The sequence below is a fragment of the Uloborus diversus genome, chromosome 7 (genome assembly GCF_026930045.1).
Source record: "Uloborus diversus isolate 005 chromosome 7, Udiv.v.3.1, whole genome shotgun sequence".
Lineage (NCBI taxonomy): Eukaryota > Metazoa > Arthropoda > Arachnida > Araneae > Uloboridae > Uloborus > Uloborus diversus.
Window position 1 is genome coordinate 39,807,869 of NC_072737.1, and position 6,344 is coordinate 39,814,212.

A 6,344-nucleotide genomic window follows, 5' to 3' on the forward strand; every position below is an offset into this window, starting at 1 on the left:
TTCAATTACTGCATGAGGCATTTCCTGATCATGTATTCTCATTTCTGGGATCAGAATTGGCACCCTAGATCATGTGATTTATCATCATTAGATTTCTTATGGGGTTTTTTTTTGGGGGGGGGGGGGTAAGTTCTATGTCAATAAGCCCATAACCACACATGCATTACCATGTTGTGAGATATCGAGCGCCAATAATAGCACCCTCAACTTTCTCATTATTTTTGAAATAATTGTTCAATGGTGAAAACGCATTATTGTGTCTTGTATAACACTCCATTTTTAAAAACCCTAAACTCTCAGCTGTCAAAATGTTCTTTTTTCAGAGTTGCCAACAATTCACTGCAAAAATGATGACAAATTCAAATCTTGCATTCATTTTGGGACACCCTTTAATATGGATTAAAGTTAAATACTTTTCCTCTTCCTTTTGCCTATTGTATCAGACAGAACTTTTTGGTTGGCTTAATGTGCATTGCTTATACTACATTGAAACTAAAAAAATTTGTGCCTTTAAAATATATTCTTTTTTTTCCATTTCAGTTTGACAAACTTTTACTATAAGATATGATAGTTATTTTATAAAAATTCTTCTAAGTTTACAATTCAAAATTAAGTACAATGGCATGAATGGAATTTTACTTCACAAGTTAGTACACTTAAAATTAAGTAACGCGCAAATTAACTGAATAAATATTCATATATTATTCTAAATAATTTGTGTAAAAATATTCTGAAGATATTTAAAACTTTTTTTTAAATATAATTTTGAGGAGCGATATTTTATGTATGGTTGAGTTTTTCTGCCTGATTCACAAAATCATTAAAAATTGTGCAGAGAGGGAATTAATGTTTTATTAATAGTTATCCCCACTTACTTAAATTATCAATAGTTTAATTCCCTACTTAACTTAGAGAATAAAATTTTAGAACTAAATTAATTTTATACATCAATTAAAAATCTCCTGAAGTAATAAATATTTCATTTTTTCTTCATTGAATAAGAAAGATACTAATTCTTCTGAGTTATTAAATAAGATTTTGCTTCATAAAATATTCTTTTTTTAAAAATATCAATAATGATACTTTTAATGTAACTAAAGGGGGGGATAATTATAAATCCAGCTACCTAAATAAAAATTCAACTAAAGTTTTAAAGTAACGAACAAAAATCTAAAGTTTAAGAGCTCAACTTTAAACAACTCAAAATCAAACTGTATTGTTTGAAATTCAACATAAAAGAACAAAAGGAATCTACTTAATGCAAAAACAGGAATAGCCAGAAAGTTTTCCCATACTGGTTTAATTTACTCATTCAATTAATCAAGTGCAAAGTCTAACAAGAAAGAGTACATAAATTAGAGAATATTTTGATTGGTGGACACTGTGTGGAAAAATATTTTGAAGCAAACTCTTAACCATATGTATTTGCTCTAGCAATGCTGTAACTTATCAAATGCTATTGAAGGACTCTGGGCAGAAATGTGACAAGTCACAAGGAGTGACTTTTTGATCAAAATTTTTGTTTCTCTAGCTAAAATTGAAATAAACATTACAATGGATTATGTCATTTGGAGAAAAAACATATCTGGTTTTAGTATTGACGAATATAGAATGTATAATACTTTTGAAAAAAATCTAAAAATACTTTTTATAAGTTGGAAGTTGGCCTACTGAAAAATTAAGATTATGTGGCATATCACATTCTAGCCCCGAGCCTTTCAATTATAAATTTATTTTAACAATAACATCATCAATTGGTTGAATATTTTTTTAAGGATTTGTTTGAAACGGGACAACTGTATTAAACTATTATAAAGTTAATCCATAGTTGATTTCTTATAAAATATATACATAATGACATCTGTAGATACCGAAATACTATGTAAAAATATTCATTACAAGAAAAAGCAATTTCAGCTTCTAATTGTGTGTATAATAATAATCTGCCCATTTCCGAATTACAACATTTCTTGAAGCTTAGAAAAGCCAATGTACAGATAATCTTTATACAGATTTTTTTTTTTTTGAGTAAGGAATGGAAAATTTCCACTGATTTCTGTGTATCCATGTATGTTGCAATTGCAAACGTGTTCGTGAAGCAAGCTATGAATTTTATCTACTAATTAGAATACTCTCTCCTTTACATCTAAGCAAGATCTTTCGATTTAAATTTGTATCTTTCAAAACTTTATTCAGTGCCTAGCACTATTTTCCTAAATGTTGTGAAACTACAGATTTAAAAGCTTGTGATATAAAAATGTAGTTGTGAGTTCAATTTTAAACACTTAGTCAAGTTATTTTTTTAAGGTATTTGACGAGCGGGGAACCGAGAGTGAGATAGACTAATGCAGATTGTAAAAAATCCGCATTAGTGGTGATACTAATTAGAAAGTTAGTCTGACTATCGAAATTATATTTTTTTCCTACTACCAACAAAACGTTGGTATTTTAAATGTTACTTATTATTTCTTCCTTATTACAATATATTAAAATCATATTGAAGTTAAAATATTTATGTCGATTAATACAGAAATAGAGCACATTGAATGCAGGAATTTAAGCGCACAAAATCAGTCCTACTTCAATGTTATATTACATGTTTGGAATTTTTAAAGAGTTTAAATGCCCTAATGGGTTTTTTTAAATAAAAATTCATATGTTATGCATTAAAAAAATTATGTTTGGCTTTCCCTTTTTATGTTTGTGTTTTGATTTAAAAAAATATATCTCTGCATAAAAGGTTTTCAACTAAAAAAAATAACGAATTTTAAGAAATAATCTGATTATTTCTGATTTTATTTTGGTTATATTGTTGCTAAAAAGATGAATTGGTTTCTCACTTTGAAGCATTTTGCAGAAAACAGATTTAAAGATTTCTAGTTTACGGTATCGATTAAGAACCGCCACCAGTGTGAGGGACTAACTTTTTTACTATTTATTTTAGAGATACGCCCATTGGTCATTTTATAATATCCACTTTGGACACTTCTGTGGTGGTCATAACTTTATTATTATGGTTATTATTATTTTTTTGAGATATGACCATTCGTCTTTTTAGCGACGATATGGTATGATTCTAATGCATTAAAATGCATTTTTCAAAACATTTCTTTTGTATTTAAAAAGTAAATATTTCATACTCCCTATGAGTTAGATAAAATTATATGTAACAATACACATATCAGACTACAGTACTGCAAGAATGAAAACTGGTTTGGAATGTGCTGGTTTCTAAACCCTATATAATATAGGCCTAACTTTCATCACATTGTAAAGTGCTTTATTGATACCGAAAGATGGAAGTGAAAAATAGAATATTGTACTTATTCATAATCAACATTATAATTACCTCATTATTCGATGTATTCATATTTTCAGGTTTCTGTTTATTTGTTAACAGAGAGAAATCATTAAACATCGATTTTTGTAAGTACCTCAATGTCATGCCTCAGTTTTTAAAGTACAAACTTTTGAAGTACAAAATAGTGAAATAATTTGAAATTTTACAGTATAATTATTTTGTTGCATTCTTGAAAAATCAGTTTTTTTTTTCTTTTTTTTTAAATTCTAACTAAATTTCAGTAATAATTGTTTTGCTGAACCTCATGTGACCATATTTCTCAACACATCAGAAGTGCAATTTTCCTTTTGTTATTGTTTCGAAGCTTCCGTTGATATTAAAAAAAAAACTTTTATTGCAGCCTATAAAATGTTCCTCCCCATAGAAAATTATATACCATTTAAAGTTCTCATTTTTTACCTCTTCAACCTAAGTAACAAATTTGTTAGGTAAAGCTTAAAGTAGTTGCATTTTTAGAGCACCATTGAATCAATTTACAAGGCTAAGAGCATAGAAAATGTTAACAACTGAAATCTCAAACTTACATTAAATTTTCCATTGTCAAAGCAATTCAACATGTTACTTTGATTGAAATTAATTTTATTAAATTATTGTTGTTAAATTTTATGTAAAAAATTGTTTGAGTGCTCATTTTAAAAGCTTTTAGGTATTGAACCATTTTTTATTCAAAAAGTGATTGAAAAGCGGGTCTGGCTGAAAAAAATGCTCAAATTTTAAGCTCGAATGAGATACATATGCTCTTATTAAGTTAAAAAAAATTCATCTTGACTTCATTTTCTTGATAAATTTATTTTCTTTCCTCAATTTTAAATTTTATTTAGTTAAACTTTTCTACTAATATATATTTCCTTTAATTAAGAAAATAAACTGAATTCAGTTTGGTTTCATAGAATTATATGGTTCTAATATATTGAGATGCTATATTTTAATAAATATATTTTGGTTTTTAAAAAGTTTAAAAATAAAGACAAAATGAAAAAGATAAATTGTAATTTCATAAACTTTTCAGTACTAGAACACTAATAATAAATAACTGAATCCAAAGTCATGAGCAATTTTAATTGAAAGGGATTTTTTTCCCCCTCGTAAAAGCAGAATCTGATTCTAGTTCATGTTGGAACCAATTCACCCGAAAGAGTTCCATTTTTTAAGATAAAAAAAAAATAAAAATAAAAACATTATAATATACATTTAATTAGAACTTGAGAGAAGGGGGCTCAACAGAATTCAGCATGAAAAGCAGCCCCCCCCCCCGGAAAAGAAGAGATCAAAACCCCTCTTAAAATTTTTAATAGTCTGCGCTATGGACACCTTGTGGGCACCCTTGATTACATGCTTATTTACGTCAGATTTTTCTGCCAGATCCCTTATAATTACAGAAGTTTTTCTTTTGATGATTCATTTAGCAATATCTACCGCATAGTTTAAGTAATCTAGTCACAGATGAATTTGCTAAATCTTAAATCACTTATGCAAAGTTAACATCAGCCAGTGTTACCGGGTCTTTCTAAAAAAATGAAATGAATCTTAAGCATCCAAGTGAACCTTCTTCATACAAACTCCATTAAATAAGAAGCAATTATCAACTTGATTCTTAACAAGATGACTTACATTAAGTTTGTGTATGTAAGATTTGTTTTTTGTGTAACAAGATCAAATTCATATTTCCTTAAGTGTTTCTGTTCAAGACATTCATTACAAATCAGACATCTTTTAATAAAGTGTATTTTTTCTTTTTTGAAATGAACTTAAATTATACCTTAATGGGTATTTTGTGTGTAGGGGGAGTGGTGCATAATGAATAAATTTATATTTCTAAGTATGTTAAGGAGGTTCAATTCAAAAGATTTTTTTTTATCACTCATGAGCATTATAAGAGTGTTCAAGCAAAATAGTTACTTTCTCAATTGCTACAAAATTAGGCAAACTTTTTCGAATGCCTTATGTAAATAAAACTTTATTTTGTTTTCATTGAAAGGAACATTTAAAATAATAACAGCAGAATTTGATAAAAACGCGTTTTAGCACAAAACTTATCTTACTTTCTTAATAGACCATTAACAGGATTTTAGCTAAAAACTAAAAGCTTGTTTGATACAAGTAAGAATTAAAAGATTTGGTGAACACTGGTTAAATTTTTTTTTAATTAAGAGCTAAAGAAAAAACTTTTTTCTAAACAATATAAAACAAGAATCACTTTTTCTTTCGGTATTTGAAAATGTATATAAATTTTCAGCATCTCATTGCAAATAGCCTAGAGGTTGAAATATTTGTAAAGAGATAATGCCGAATTATTAGCTTCTGGTGTGTCATCATTCATTTCTCATCTGTTATATATGTACATGTTTGTTAATGTTGTTTATGTTATTGAAAATTTTGAATTATCATAAGAATAGTGGTTTTCAAATTTTTTATGTTAGAAGGCAAAAACTATTTGCTATATTGTTTAGCATACTTTCATTTAATGAAACTATTGAATTTCTCACTCACATAAAATAAATTTTGAAATAATTCTCATCAAAAGTTTCAAATACTCCTGAAACAATTTGATTTTTCCAATTCTTTTGTCTTTCAATTAAAATTTGAAAACCATTGTTTGAAAAATTACTGATCTGTAGAAAATTGTTATAGGTTTTGTTTTCTACCATTTTTGCACTTGAGTTGTCTCTAACGCTGCCAAAAAGTGGCTCATGTTTGTTTGCTGAAGCATTTTTAATAAAAAAATTAATAAATGTCTTTGAAAGTTAATTACAAGCCTCATATTTCTTTTACTTGCAAATGCACTATCGTTTGTTATTCTATATAGGCAACTTCCGTGTATTTTTTGCTTTATTAGTTTTCAGGTCTTAGCCCACATTAATGAACCAATGCTTTACCACCCTAATAATTTATATTATTCACTGATGACAATAGTTATGAATTCAAAAATCACTTTCGATTAATTTCACCTTTGTCAAAAAATTGAGCTTCATTATGTAACTCC